The sequence below is a fragment of the Lygodium microphyllum genome, chromosome 10, assembly GCF_053477565.2.
Source record: "Lygodium microphyllum isolate KBCC chromosome 10, Lygodium_microphyllum_v1.1.10, whole genome shotgun sequence".
Classification (NCBI taxonomy): Eukaryota; Viridiplantae; Streptophyta; class Polypodiopsida; order Schizaeales; family Lygodiaceae; genus Lygodium; species Lygodium microphyllum.
This window is the reverse complement of record NC_141144.1, coordinates 89,912,667-89,928,759: the sequence shown is the minus strand read 5'-3', so window position 1 is coordinate 89,928,759 and position 16,093 is coordinate 89,912,667.

The window sequence follows — 16,093 nt, the reverse complement described above, 5'->3', positions numbered from 1 at the left end:
GATGGTCTATATTGGGAAACTAAGGAGGTGGAAGGGAGGATACCATGCAAGGGGTCCACGTGGGGGAGGGAGCCCTCTCCCCCCCTTGTCCCATAAATACACCCTCTAAGGTGTTGAGGGGGAAAAAAAAAAGGCTACGACATGCTACTTGAGAGGTGAGAGGAGGAAGGCGATAGGCTGTGGAGGCTATTGTGGAGTGAGTGGAGGAGGGAGTAGTGAAGCATTGAGTGCCGTGCTACGTCGTGTGGAGGAAGGAAGTAGAGAGGTCCTGCTAGAGAAGCTGCCGCTGTAGAGCCAGACACGCTGACGGACAGAAGGAGAGACCGCCACGCTGAAAGAAGAAAGAGCTGCCTGCTGTCGTGTGAGCCATCCCATCTTCACTACGCCATCTGTCGAGCCACTGCCGTTGATACCGCATGCTGTCATTGAGACCACATGCTGCCATCAAGGCCTTTCGAATCGTCGTCATCCTCTTCCACGTCATTATTATCCTCCCTCTTTCCACGTCGGAGCTGCACACCTGAGAAGCTTCATAGAAGCTTCTTTAGGAAGCTTCTAAGGGGGCTTAAGAGCCCCCTTCCCACCGATCACCCACAAGCCCATCCCTAGCCTCGGGATTTTAAGAGAATAAGAGGAAGAACTCTCAAAGTCTCCGTTGTCCCTAGGCCATTCACAAGAGCCCTTTTTGCGAACTCCCTCCTCTCCCACAAAAAATGTCCAAGCTCCAAACCCTCAGGCCTTCCGTAAGCCAAATCTTGCAAGCCGGTACTTCTTCAAGGATCTATACTTCAAAGGGGATTTTTGCGTAAGAGGGAGATGGGCCAAGATCATAAGACTGCAAGCCAAGGCAAGAAGTTCGAAATCCATGACGACTAACCGAAGATCGAATTCACGATGGCCCTAAAAAAGTCACAAGGCGCAACCACAAAAGGTTCTTCTCCTAATATTCATGTGGATATCTCCCCGAGCCCACAAGTCTAGGTTTTTACTAATTTTGATTCCACGCAAAAGCATTGCATTAATCACGATAACTTCATGGATTAGGAAGCACCTATGCATGCTTAAAATCACCTAGTCAAGTTAAATGCAACTGGAAATAAATCGACTATTCGAACAATGATTAGAATTAGTTCATGACATGAAATTGGGTCATTGGTATTTTCCATATAAAGAAATTGTCTATCCATTTAACGTCCTTAATAGTATGTTGCCTTGTCGTACGTGTCAAAGTGACGGCCTAGAACACCTATTGCCTATCATTATAAGGTTGAGATTATTAAAGTGCACCTTTGACTAGGCATGGAAAGATTAATTGCACGTCGCATTTTTTTAGACAAATCTTCTTGTCGGCCTAGTGTAATTAGGAATGGGTTGGGTAAGAAGACACCCTAAACCCTGCTTCTTGTCTAGAGATAATTCCGTGACCAAAAAATGCCATTTAGTGAGCGAAATGATCCCATGGAATAGATGCGACACTTGTGCCACAAGTTGCAACGTCGCATGGACTTGTGGTTTGTTCACAAGAGCGTTTTGCCATTCCTTAGAATGAGGTTGGCAGGTTCTTGTGCAAGTTAAACTTGCAAGAGGATGAGTAGTCATCCTATTATATCACCTTACTTGCGAAAAATTGCCAAGATAAGGGAAGTTAGGTATTTGCTTGGAAGCAAAGGATCAATCAATAAATTGGAGCGACATGGTCGCCAGGATTTACTATTAATAAAACCTAAGGTATTGGTTAAGTTGGGTTAACAGGGTATGGCCCTAACCCAAGGATATAGGGTTAACAAACAAACCCTTGGGGATCTTGCCAAGTCGCAATTGATCCCGCATCAAGTGCTGGATGCATTCGGAGAGAAAGATTCACTCCTTAGCAATTGGCCAAATAAACGACCACTGGAATTGATTGTGCTTGTAACAGTTTAGAAAGCACTGTTTGCATTGTTTGCTCAAAGAACTAAAGGATGAAAAGATATCTAATGCTTCAGGTTGAAGGCCTGAAGGGAGAGGCAGCTTCAGTTACCCCCGACTGCCTGCCTGACCCTAACCAAGGGGGTTGTTGACTGCGCCAGGAACGTGGACCGAACCCGCCGCGAGAGGTCTCTCCGTTGAGTTCTACTTGGAGGAGCAGGAGGACGCTTGGGTGCCAAGGGGGCTCTGGCCGTAAATCCCTCGCCTTCGGGGTCCTGCACAAGAGGCTAACGTGACTCAGGATTGGATCTCGAGGCCCGCATACTAGTTTAGGGACGGAAGCTTGGAATGGTAATCCCTGGGGACTACTGGATAGCCTTCGGGCGGATTATGGACAAGCCTACGGGCGGAACTCCTTGTATTTCAAAGATAAAATGATGAAATGATAATAAAGAATTTGTTTGATATTGTTTTTCTATGTCACGTGATAAGATTACGTGAAGGAGCCAGTGCTTAACGGATTAATTAATGAAGCTGATTGTTACATGTCAAAATTAATGTGTTAGATAATTACTTAACTAAACAAACCGAGGAAAGTGCGGAGGATAGGCCATAGGTCCGCCATCCTACGGTTGGGTGGTCCCGGTTAGCCATGAACTTTTCTTAAAAATCTCGAAGAACAGCGGGATGATCATCATCATCAAAACGAATAACGAGAGTGATGACCTAGAGTTACGTCTTAACCGATTTATGCTGTTTTAGGGAAACGGAATGGGATTATGCCTTATGGCAGAGAGGTTGAGCCTTGCATCCCTCTCGTTTCCCATTCTCCTTGAACTAAGTGCAGCGTAAAACCACTTCGGACCTGGCGTTTCTGCGTAAAGTAGTTCACTCGGGTATGACGCTAGTTGCTATTAGCTAATGACCAATCAAGAAAACCCTAATTCCGATCGATCCTAAGTGGGAACAGCCAGGATGCTTCCGCTACGTGGCAGACGCGGGAAGACCTAGATTGCAAAACCCGTAACATTCCATGGGAGTGCCGGGTGGAGTTTGCTAGACATCCTTTCCAATGGACTGCTAAGACGTGTCCTGGATGATACTAGGGGACACGTTACAGTTGGTATCAGAGCGAACCAACAAAAGACTTGTTTTTAAGAAATTTTAATAAGAAGAAGTAAAGCAAATGTTACTGTCCCAAACATTTCCTTACTTTCAATGCTGTCTTGCAGGATTATGAAGCATGGAACAAGTTCTTAGTGTTTCGAGTCATGTTTATGACCTCGGTGCATTCCACGGATTATCGACAAAGGGTTGAGATGATGAACACCCTAGACCGCATTTACAATCTATCGCCTGTGTACGTGGAACGGAGATGGATGGTTGTTTCAGGGATCTATTACATAGCTGCCCATCGACCTGCGTACCTTCAAATTAACTTGAAGAGAATCAAATGGATAGAGGATTTGAAGATCGTGAAGCTGTTCGTCTTTGTTGAGGCTCACGCAAATGCGACCCTGCAGGTCGGAGGTCGAAGGGTTAACCAGAATAAGTATGTGTACGGGGAAGTGATTCAAAGAATCCTTGTTGCTGACCGAATCAAGGTTTTGGGACGTCATGAGAAGAATGGATATCAAAGGAAAAGATACCCTAATCTTCCAATGGACTATTGATTCCTGAAAATCGATGACCCCAATCCGTACTACTACTCAGTTCCTGTAGCTGAATGCAACAACATCTTATTCTCCTCGAATTAATGTATCAACTTGTTCCATCGCCCCAAGAAATAATTGTACCTCGAAAGGGCTATGCTGATATGAATGGAATAAAAACTTTTTTTTAAAATCAATGATTGTCTTGTCTGTGAATATTGATAAAGAAGTAAAGTGATTTGGTCACTTGGCTAAAGGAATACGCGGGCGTAGTTCCTGAAGAGTTAACAGAACTCCCGCTTCAAAGAGAAGTAGATCATGAGATCAAGCTAGTAATAGGAGTTGCGCCAATTGCGAAGAGTCCCTATAGCATGTCTATACCGGAAGCAATTGAGCTGAAGGAACAACTCAAGCAACTGCTAGATCTGGGCTACATCCGTCCTAGCAGTTCACCATGGGAAGCACCAGTACTGTTCCAGAAAAAGAAAGATGGAACACTTCGATTATGTATTGATTACAGTGGGTTGAATCAATCAACAATCAAGAACAAATATCATATTCCTACAATAGATGAGCTTCTTAATAGTCTTAAGGGTGCCAAGATCTTCTCCAAGATTATCTTAGGTCTGGTTACTATCAGATAAGAATCAAGGAAGAAGATATCCCAAAGACGACCTTCAACACTAGATATGGACACTTTGAGTTCTAGTTATGTCATTAGGGCTTACGAATGCGCCGGCCACCTTCAATAGGTTAATGCATGATATCTTTAGACCATATCTTGATAACTTAGTGCTCATCTTCTTTGATGACACTCTAGTCTATTCCAAACAGGAAGGAGATCATGAACCCCAACTTCGGATTTTCCTTGAGACAAGGAGGTCACACAAGCTTGGTTATCTGGGATTCATCATATCAGCAAAAGGAATCTTAGTGGAGCCGGCCTAATTCAGAAATGTTCTAGGACGGCCAAATACCAAACAACTGTCAAAGAAATACGCAGCTTTCTTGGATTGACAAGATGGTATAGGGTCTTCATTAAAAACTATGCTTTGATTGCAGCACCTTTGACAGACTTACTGAAGAAGCAAACGTCCATTGCATGGTCAACTACCGAACAAACTAGCTTTGATAGGTTGAAGCAAAGTTTGGTATCAGCACCGATCCTAAAACTTCTAGACCACAGTAAGGAGTTTGAGGTAATAACTGATACTAGCATGCTTGCCTTAGGATGTGTGCTCATGTAGGAAAGTCATCCTATAGCATAATCTTCAAGAAACTGAAGAGCCATGAGAAGAATTATGCTATCCATGATCTTGAACTTTTAGTTGTAACAAGTTTACACTAGTGACTGATCATAAAAGTCTCAAGTGGAACTTTACCTAGAACAAGCTCAACATGAGGCAATGTCAGTGGATTGGAGTGTTGGAGGAATATGACTTTGAAAGCAAGTACCGACCAGGGAAAGAGAATGTAGTTGCCGATGCACTTAGTCACAAGGCATTCCTAAATTTCCTAATCTTGTAGAATCCATCAACAGCCATATCTCTAGCTACAAAAGTATCTATGCCAAACAACCCTATACTTGAACTATCTAGAGAGGAAGCATGCCATGATTTGGCCTACCAAACAATGATAAAGGAAATATCTACCAAGGAGCAGAATCAGAAGTTGCAAGCTAAGTATCAGGAATTTTCCATTGATAATGGACTTGTCTACTACAGAACAAGGCTGTGTATACCAGCAAGCCAGTCACTTAAGCAGAAGATATTGTAGGAAGCTCACGATTTTCCTTTCACAGGACATCCTACTCTTAATGCAATTATGAAGAGCTACCATTGGGAGAGGCTCAAAGGTGACATTGTCAAATATGTCACTGAGTGTTGTCTTGCCAACGTATCAAAGCCGAACATGTCATGATGCTAGAGAAACTACAATCGCTTGACATTCCCCAAATGAAATGGGAATTCATCACTGTGGATTCTTGTTGTAGGCCTACCCCAATCCCTGGGAGGATACAACTCCATCATGGTTGTGGCTGACATGTTTACTAAGGTTGCACACCTTATTCCTGTAAAGACAAAATTATAAAGCCTCAAACATTGCAAGGTTGTTTATCAACGGGATATTCAAGCTACATGGTCTACCCAGAAGAATCATTGGTGATCGTGATTCTCTCTTCACATCACACTTCTGGAGAGCTATCTTTGAAGCCATTGGGACTCAACTCTATTTTTGTATAGCTTACCATCCCCAAATTGATGGCCAAATGGAGCGAGTCAATCAAGTCATTGAGGATATGCTAAAGGCACACTGCTGCTGCTGGGAATCAAAAAGGTGGATTCAATACTTGCCCTTGGTTGAGTTTGCCTACAATGCTTCTTACCAACAAACCATTCAGATGACCCCTTTTCAAGCATTGTATGGGCATGATTGTCGAAGTCCCCTAAACTTCTTAGATCCAACCTTGAGGGTTGAAGCTTCAAGGCAAATGTTGGAAGAGATGGATGACCAAGTAAAGTCAATAAGACAGGACATCCAAGCCGCCAAGGATAGACAAAAGGCATACGCAGATTTGAAGCATCAAGGTAGAACCTTCGAGGAAGGAGACATGGTCTTCAATTGTGTACGCCCAAAAAAGAGTTTCCTATCCTTAGGAGATTGCAAGAAGCCAAGTCCAAGGTATTGTGGACCATACAAGATCCTTAAGTTCCTAGGACCTAATGCTTATAGACTGCAACTCCCTGAGAACCTAAAGGTTCATAATGTATTCCATATCAGCCTACTGAAGAAGTATGTACCTAATCCTAATCATGTACTTGATGATCAACAAATTGTAATGCCTAGCCAAGGAGTCCTTGAGCTACAGTCAGACAGGATCTTAGATGTTAGGGAGAGATAACTGAGATCTAGAACCTTGAAGGAATGCCTCGTCCAGTGGAAAGATTATCCCAAGGAGGATGCCACTTGGGTGGATGAAAGCACTCTCAACCATCAATATCCCCAGTTCATCTCGAGATGAGGACATCTCGATTCCTCCAAGGAGGAGAGAATGTAATATTTCCATTTGAATAAAAATATTACTAGACCAACCTCCCGCACACCGTAAATTCGTGAAAAGATTATCTCCATTTCTGATAGTTGATTTATGACCATACGCGAGAAAAGGAATACTCCGCATTGGTCAACTGGGACCGAGGATCAAAAACCGCATCACCTACGGGGAAACATCCTCTTAGGAGGAGGTCAAGAGGATAATGATAAGTTTATTGCAATCTTTTTTTATTTACCTTCCCCCCAGCCAAAGCGTGGCTGAGGGAAGGGGATGGGCTATATTGGGAAACTAAGGAGGTGGAAGGGAGGATACCATGGGAGACCTCTCCCCCCCTTGTCCTATAAATACACCCTCTAAGGTGTTGAGGGGGAAAAAAAAAGGCTACGACATGCTACTTGAGAGGTGAGAGGAGGAAGGCGACAGGCTGTGGAGGCTATTGTGGAGTGAGTGGAGCAGGGAGTAGTGAAGCATTGAGTGCCGTGCTACGTCGTGTGGAGGAAGGAAGTAGAGAGGTCCTGCTAGAGAAGCCGCCACCGTAGAGCCAGACACGCTGATAGACAGAAGGAGAGACCGCCACGCTGAAAGAAGCAACAGCTGCCTGCTACCATGCGAGCCATCCTGCCTTCACTACGCCATTTGCCGAGCCACTGCCGTTGATGCCGCATGCTGTCGTTGAGCCCACATGCTGCCATCAAGGCCTTTCGAATCGTCGTCATCCTCTTCCACGTCATTATTATCCTCCCTCTTTCCATGTCGGAGCTGCACACCTAAGAAGCTTCATAGAAGCTTCTTTAGGAAGCTTCTAAGGGGGCTTTCTTAAGCCCCTTCCCACCGATCACCCACAAGCCCATCCCTAGCCTCAGGATTTTAAGAGAAGAAGAGGAAGAACTCTCAAAGTCTCCATTGCCCCAAGGCCATTCACAAGAGCCCTTTTTGCGAACTCCCTCCTCTCCCACAAAAAAGGTCCAAGCTCCAAACCCTCAGGCCTTCCGTAAGCCAAATCTTGCTAGCCGGTACTTCTTCAAGGATCTGTACTTCAAAGGGGATTTTCGCGTAAGAGGGAGACGGGCCAAGATCATAAGACTGCAAGCCAAGGCAAGAAGTTCGAAATCCATGAAGGCTAACCGAAGATCGAATTCGCGATGGCCCTACAAAAATCACAAGGCGCAACCACAAAAGGTTCTTCTCCTAATATTCATGTGGATATCTCCCTGAGCCTACAAGTCCAGGTTTTTACTAATTTTGATTCCACGCAAAAGCATTGCATTAATCACGATAACTTCATGGATTAGGAAGCACCTATGCATGCTTAAAATCACCTAGTCAAGTTAAATGCAACTAGAATATTGCTGCTTTATGCCATGCTCTTGCAGGAACCTTGCAAACTCATTTGAGAGGTACTCTCCCCCTCCATCTGACCTTAGGCATTTTATTTGCAGGCCTGTTTCTTTTTCAACCATAGCTTTAAGAATTTTGAAATGCCCAAACACTTCACTTTTCTTTTTCATCAAATACACCCAAACTTTTCTGCTATAGTCATCAATAAAAGTGACAAAATAATGACATCCTCCAAGAGATGCAGCTTTAGTAGTCCACACATCAGAGTGGATTAATTCCAATGGCTTCTTACTCTCTTGAACATGTCTAGGAAATGGTTTCCTTGCTTGTTTTCCAAATTGACAGGCTTCACATACCTTATGCATTTCTGCAACCTTGAATATAGGCAATCCTGCAACAATATTTTGGGCCTGCATTGATTTTACTCGTTGTACATTAACATGACCAATGTGTTTATGCCAGATATCAATATTTGCAACTACACCGGTCCCATGTGCAAACATTGCTGCACTCAATTTAGACATGTCTGCATCCAACGTAAACATTCTGCCCTTCTTCTTTCCTTTTGCTATCAAGTGACCTTTATTTTTCATATCCTCAATAAAGCATCCATGAGGATTAAATTTGACCTGCAAGCCCTGCTCAACCATTTGACCAACAGAAACTAGATTCTTGGTGATGTTCGCGACATGAAATACATCGGACAGGTATTTCTTTTTCCCATCCTGCATAGACAAAGGAAAATTTCCAATCTGCACAATAGGATGTGCAGTATCATCACTAGTCTCCACAAATCCTAGTTTTTCCATTTTCCTTGCATCCTCCATCCATTCTGCATGACCTGTCATGTGGTTTGATGCACCTGAGTCAACATACCATACATCGTTGCTCTCTTCTACACTTGTCACAGAATTGTTGATGTGCTGCACCATGAACAAATGCTCATTTCTGTCATCACCCTGTCTACTAGAAGATGCATAATTCCCTTGTTGCAATTTTCCATTCATGATGTCATTCTGCTTTTTATAGTAGTCTTTAGCCATATGACCCATTTTACCACAGTAGTAGCATTCAACATTACTGTTTGCATTTTGGCCTCTTTGCCATCCACCACGACCTCTTTGGCTCGCCCTGCCTCTAGAGTTACCACGTCCTCCTCCATAGGACTGGTTTTCTTGAGTTTGCTGCATATTTTGATTTCTACCACGGCCTCCAGATCGGCCTCCTCTACCTCTGCCTCTACCTCTTCCAGCATTTGAGTAGAAGACAGCTTCGTTTGAAATTTCTCCTTAAGAAGATGCACCACCATTTCTCTGCTCCTCAGAAATTAGAAGAGCAATCAACTCCTCAAAATCAAGAAATCTTTCACGAACTGAAATGGATGTCCGAAACTGTGCATAATCCTTTCCTAGACCATTCAAGGTCACAGAAACTAAATCATCATCTTCCACTGGCGACCCAATGGAAGCAAGTGCATCTGCAATCTTCTTCACATTCATGTGGTAGTCATTGATGCTCATACTTTCTCTTTGCACATTATGCAACTCTTGCTTGAGCTGCATTTTCCTGGCTTGCGTATTTGTGCTATACATTTTTGACAAAGTATCCCATGCCTCCTTTGGCGTACTTGCATCCTGAATATGCACAATCATAGAGTCTGAAATACTGATAGACAGCCAGTACATAACTTTCCTGGCTCTCTCATGCCATGCTTTAAATGCCTGCATTTGCTGTTGATTGGGAACATCAGGAAGAACTGGTTCTTCTTCATTTCCTGCAACAAATTTCCAATATCCTTTTCCCATAAGGAAATTCGTCATTCTAAACTTCCATGCTTGGAAGTTGTTCTTGTCAAGCTTTTCAGTGACAATCTGTAAAAGAGAATCAGACGCCATTACAGAACACTGCAAAAAATTCTGTCACTGCAAAAAACACAACTTCACCCTCACAAGGGCAAATTTGCAAAACTGGCAAAAGTGGTATTTGACTACCCAGTCACTTCCTAGTGACGATTTTGCATAAACAGGAACCAAGGATGATTCTGTAACTCCCAATGTCTCTGCACACAGGCATACGATGCAATTTCTACAATAACTTTTCACCGACCTGTAGAACAGCACAGCATAAAACTGGGCTTTTTCTTGAGTGTGTGCAGAAAACTTTCGCCTCCAAAACAGGCCCTGAAATGGCCTCAAATAAAAAAAATAGGGTCACCAATGGCTAAAGTCCTCTCCCGCAGCATATACTGCCCTCTTGCTTCACCGCGAAGGGCGTCTCAACCTGAGACAATGCACTCTTGCAATTTCCAGCTGTGCTACCTACAGAGATCTGGTCCCAAAACAGAAAATGAAAGCAACACTGCTCCTCTTACCAGAACACCGCGAGCTTGGCTTGCTTTCTTGAGCTCCTTACCATGAACAAGGCTCTGATACCATGTCAAGATTGTGGGAGAGAAGGAAGGAGTCTCACTTGTAGCTTTCTTGCTTGCACAATGGGGGAATACACACACAGGTGGAGGCTGAAAACAGTTTTCCTCTTCTTAGTTGTGTAAGCCAAAAGAACTCTAGTACAAGGAAATAGATGATCCCTATATATGGGTCTCAAACCAAACTCAACTAACTAAGCTAGCATACTAACTAAGCCACGAACTAGAGTAGATAAGGATAGCTGTCATGTAGCTATTATTCATGGGCGGTGTACCAACAACATCTGCAACTGACAAGTCGGTGACATAAATGCACAACGGTCACCCTGGCATATCACGAGTGGAGCTCCATATCTCAACAAATAGGGTACACCCTAACCCAGGATATAGGGGATCTTTCCAAACTGCAATTGATCCCGGATCAAGTGCTGGATGCATTCGGAAAGAAGGATTCGCTGCTTAGCAGTTGGCCAACAATAACAACCAATGGAAATGATTGTGCTTGTTACAGATTTAAGAGCACTGTTTTGCTTTGTTTTATCAAAGAATTAAAGGATAAATGGATATCTAATGCTTCAACTTGAAGGCCTAAAGGGAGAGGCAGCTCCAGTTACCCTCGAGTGCCTGCCTGACCCTAACCAAGGGGGTTGTCAACCGCGCCGGGAAGGTGGACCGAAACCGTCGCAAGAGGTCTCTTCGTTAAGCACTACTTGGAGCAGGAGGATACTTGGGTGCCAAGAGGGCCTCTAGCCATAAATCCCTCGCCTTCCAGGCCCTGCAAAAGAGGCTAACGTGACTCGGGATTGGATCTCGAGACCCGCATACTAGTCTATGGGAAGAATCTTAGATTACTAATCCCTGTGGATTGCTGGATAGCCTTCGGGCGGATTGTGGATAAGCCTAGGGCTGGACTTTATGTATTTCAAAGATTAATACGATAACCTGTTAACAAGGAACTTGTTTGACATTGCTTTTCTATGTCAAGTGCTATGATTATGTGAAGGAATCAGTGCCTAACGGGCTAATTAAGGAAGCTGATTGATACATGTCCAACTAAATGTGTTAGGTAATTAAATAACTAAAACAACCTAAGGAAAGTGCGGTGGATGTGGCCATAAGTCGTCCTATGGATGGGTGGTCCCCGTTGACCGGGAACTTTTCTCAAATCACGATGGACAGCAGGAAGGTCATTCAAAGGATTCGAACAGCAAGAGCATTGACCTAGAGTCTAAGTTATAAATGATCCTGATTTATGCTATTTTAGGGGAAACGGAATGGGAATATGCTTTATGGCAAAGAGGTTGAGCTTCGCATCCCTCTCGTTTCCCATTCTCCTTGAACCAAGTGCACCGTGAATCCGCTTTGGACCTGGCGTTTCTGTGTAAAGTAGTTCGCTCGGGTTCGACACTAGTTGCCATTAGGAAATGACCAATAGAAAAAACCCTAATTCAGGTCAGTCCTAAGTGGGAACAGTCGGAATACTTCCGCTATGTGGCAGACGCGGGAAGTCCTAGATCCCAAACCCCATAACATTCCATGGGAGTGCCGGGCAGAGCTCTCTAGATATCCTTTCCGATGGACTGCTAAGACGTGTCCTGAAGATAACAGGTGGACACGTTACACTTTGTGTGCCATGGCTACTACTCCCACCTTCTCCGCCACATGGATTATCTCCACATGCTATGCACACGTAGGAGACCAAATATACCCTAGGTTTTGCGTGACCTTGAGTCTAGATAGCTCACTTTTTTTCGTAGACTCTAGATCTAGTATAGTCATATCATTTTGTGATGTGGTGAACCCTCTCACTTTCTCTATTCCACATTGTCCTCTTAGGTGGGTTCCCATAGATTTCTTCTATAGTCTATGTGCCAGATCAAGCCATGCAAAGGTGCTCAATCGAGCCTTCATGCATGTGGGGCAACATCTTTGCACTAGAGTAGTGTCCACCTCGTCCAAGGACCACACCATGATGGATCTCATTGAGCCAATGCAGCCTTTGTCATATATTTTTTGTGCACTGAGGTGCAAGAGGATAATGACGAAGACATCGGCGCACCCTCTCGGCCACAGCTAGAGTATTTTGGGAGGGAGCCTAAGGATATTGCTATCAATCTAAGTGTATAGGCATCATAGAGCTTAGCCATTGTGCACCCACCTCCCTGCCCTGATGAGATGTTGTGGTGCTGCTACGCATCTGATTTTTATCGGGACCTGGGTCTTGATGCCCTAAAGGCCTTATTGGTGAAGTTGTGCATAAATCTGATGTATATATATTTAGCACACTCCATACATAGTGAGTCTAACAATGAACTTGTGTGTTATCTAACATTATCTATATAGATGAATTTTCATCTAAGAAAGGTGGCCTTCATCTAGTAGCCAAGGAAGGGTGCAGAACTCAACATTGAAGGAGTACATTGGGTAGCTTGTCAACAACATTATTGTATTTCATAAGAAATGCTCTCCTCTTTTGTTGAGAACTTACTGAAGTTGAGGGCACTAACAAAGGCTGGGCCCTTCAAGACTTTCCTGACCAAATCCAGCTTCAAGAAATTAGTGTTGCTTCGACATTTGAAGCTACTCTACTTATTCACAATTAATAGGTCTCGCCCACTTTTCTCCATGGTGAGCCCATGGCATGGTTATCGATGTTGAAGACCCCAGTGTCATTAGGTAGGAACTACTGGAGCCAAAATGTATTGTTGCCTATGATTAATAATACCTCTTGACCCACGAGGAGCGTAGCTCAAAGAAGCCTAGGAGAGAGAGGATATACTTATTTCCCAATGATATCTCATCACCAATGTAATGCACTTTTTAATCTTCTCTTGAAGTAATGAAAACCAATGTTTGTTGGATTTGCATGCAATGTAGTTTGTGATACGTGTCGTTTATTATTGTTTTTTACTTGAATGTTATGTTTATTTGTCGGATTTATATGTAACATGATTTCTACCCTAAATGTAATATTCAGTGCTTATCGAAATCGTGCACAACATGTATTCATTCGAACGCATATAATGATAACTCAAAGACATAAATAAAATAAATAACAAGTGACTAAACAAAAATAAGACATGCCAACAAATTTATATTCATATTCACATTAATTTACATGGGATCCATTGCAACCAATGTTTTGCAAAATCTCTTCAGAAGCTACATTCCATATATGTTTAAGTAGTAAACCCATATTGTTGTTGATCTCCACGAGGACTATCCTTTCATAGCCAAAAGAACCTCACTATCCCGCAAATCCCTATCGGTGATGACAGTGATCCTCCTCCAAACAAGTCGATGAGGTAGGCTTCAGCAGCTTCTTGTAATACAAGGAGGGTTGGGCAATCTAGCGATCGAGTTGTTGCACACACGATCCATGTGGGAAGTGCCTCTTACTATTTGTAATCAGTATGCCATCTATAATGTCTCACACCAACTTCTCGAATGGAGCCTTTGATATTAGGAGAGGTGTATGGTCTTATGGTAATGGTGGATCTCGCAAAGAGCCAATGTGCCTGGCCTCCATTGACACTTGCGATGCTGGCATGGTGGTGGTAGTGGTGGAGCTAGGGGAGTTGGCCTCTGTATGGGATTTGTAGGGGTGTCTTCGAGCCACTTGCTTGGTACGTTGTTGTGCTGCTACAATCACATCATGTGAAAAACTCTAGAGTGCAGCTTCCTTATAGACCTAGAGAGCCAATGCCACCTTAGGCATTAGTGTTAGTGTCCATGGTTCAAAGATATTAGATTTTTGGAAAAGTTTTAGCTAATTTTTTATATTTTAAATATTATCTCTTGTAAAAATCCATAAAACTGTAGACAACTTCTAGATTAGGATAACATTTAAAAGAAAGCATGTAGCTTTCAGCTATTTTGAGAGGATTTTATGTAAAAAGAAAGATTAGCAAAATCGGGCGCCATGCGATCGCTGTTTTAAGGCAATGAATTGGCAAGGTGTCCTGATATTTTACCCCCTTTTGGAGTCAATGGAAGCATCAGATTGGCGATCTGAGCAGCATAGAGGAAGGTATTATTTCATACATATTTTTATCTACAAGAGTTTTATCTTCTCGTAATGCAGGAATAAACTGACAGGCTTCATCTCTGTTAGTATTTTTCTACATTTTCTATTTCTTTCTAGGAGTTTTCTTCTACATCTTCTATTTCTTTGAACCCCTTCTCTTCCGTCTACTCCTCTCCCTAAATCTCCCTTCACCCTGCTATCGCTTACCCTCGTGGTAGACTTTCGACACCAAATGCATCGATATCGTGTTAGGGGAAGTTTATGCTATCATCAGAGGTGAATTCCAGAATATATTTGGGCTGATTTGAGGCAAATATCTTTAGCTATATTCAGAGAATTAGCTACAGCAGTGTTCTTTTAATTCATTTCTTACTCTACAGAAGACATCTTGTCAAAATATGCAAGTATTATGTGTCCCTATGGCATGGAAATGTTTGTAGATCATTCATAGATGCTTTGAGTTGAACGAAGAGGAGCTTTTTTGAAGCTCTTTTGAAGCAAGTCTCTTTGCCCTGCAACCTTGTAATTGACTCATAAGATTTTGTCCCTAACAATCTACATTGAATGTAATCATGCAAAGTTGATTCATGCTATGGCATCATGTATGAATGATGGAATGCAGAGTTTTTTATGATACATGATAGCATATTGTACTTGATTTTATAATTTATGATTGCTCTTACAGTCAAGAAAACAAGTTGATTTTAGTTAGAACTTATGAGATAATACTCTTGTGATCTTTGCTAAGAACATATAGTTGGAAGCTCTACTAACATCTTCAAGAACTTGGCTTGAAACCTTCAACCGTTCTCTTATCTCTATCATCTACGGAGTCTAGGCTCTTGAACCCCCATACATTCTTCTCTCTCAAACCCTTGTGATTGACCATGGAGTACCTCTTGAACCTTTAAACATTCACAATATCTACTTATCTCTTGAAGACACATCTCTATCTATCTTATCCTGTTTTCTTGCCAAACCTTCATGGTGCCTTCAACCCTACGCGCTGTGACATTGGTGAACCCAATGTGAAGGTCAGTGTAAGAGAACTCCAAGATGGAAAATTCTTTAGGAGATACTCTACAACAGTTGGTGCACATACTGCAGCACACTCAGCAACAACAAATCCAAATGTTACAAAAACAACAACAAAGGAAAGACGAAATGAAGATTGATTCCACAACTATCAAGGTCCTAGAGGAAGTTGGGCAAGAATTAAAACAATTTAATGGTCAAAATGTCTCTATCTTCATTCATTTGTATGTTGAGAAAATGCTCTTCTTTGGTGTACCACAACATGCATGGAGTCGCTATTTTGCCACAGACTAGCCAAGCATGGCCTTCAAGAAAGAATCCATGGTCTTTTTTAGCAAGATGCAGATCGGGCTGCATTCAAAAAAGCCCTACGCAAAGAATTATTCTTAGAAGAATCTGGTCTAATGACGAAGAAAAGTTTCACTGATTGGGTTGAGAAACCCAACAAAGGTTTAGCTGCAAGAGCTTTATACCATGAGTTTGAAAGTAAATTTTAACAACTTGATGCTGAAGACCAACAAAGTATGGAAAGTCAGAAGATTGAATTATTCCTTAAGGTTGCAGATCCCATTCTGCAAGAGAAGCTTGCTGATCGCCTAAAAGATGCTACCTTCGATTCAAGAGTCAAGACTGCATAGAAAGATGTTACTGAT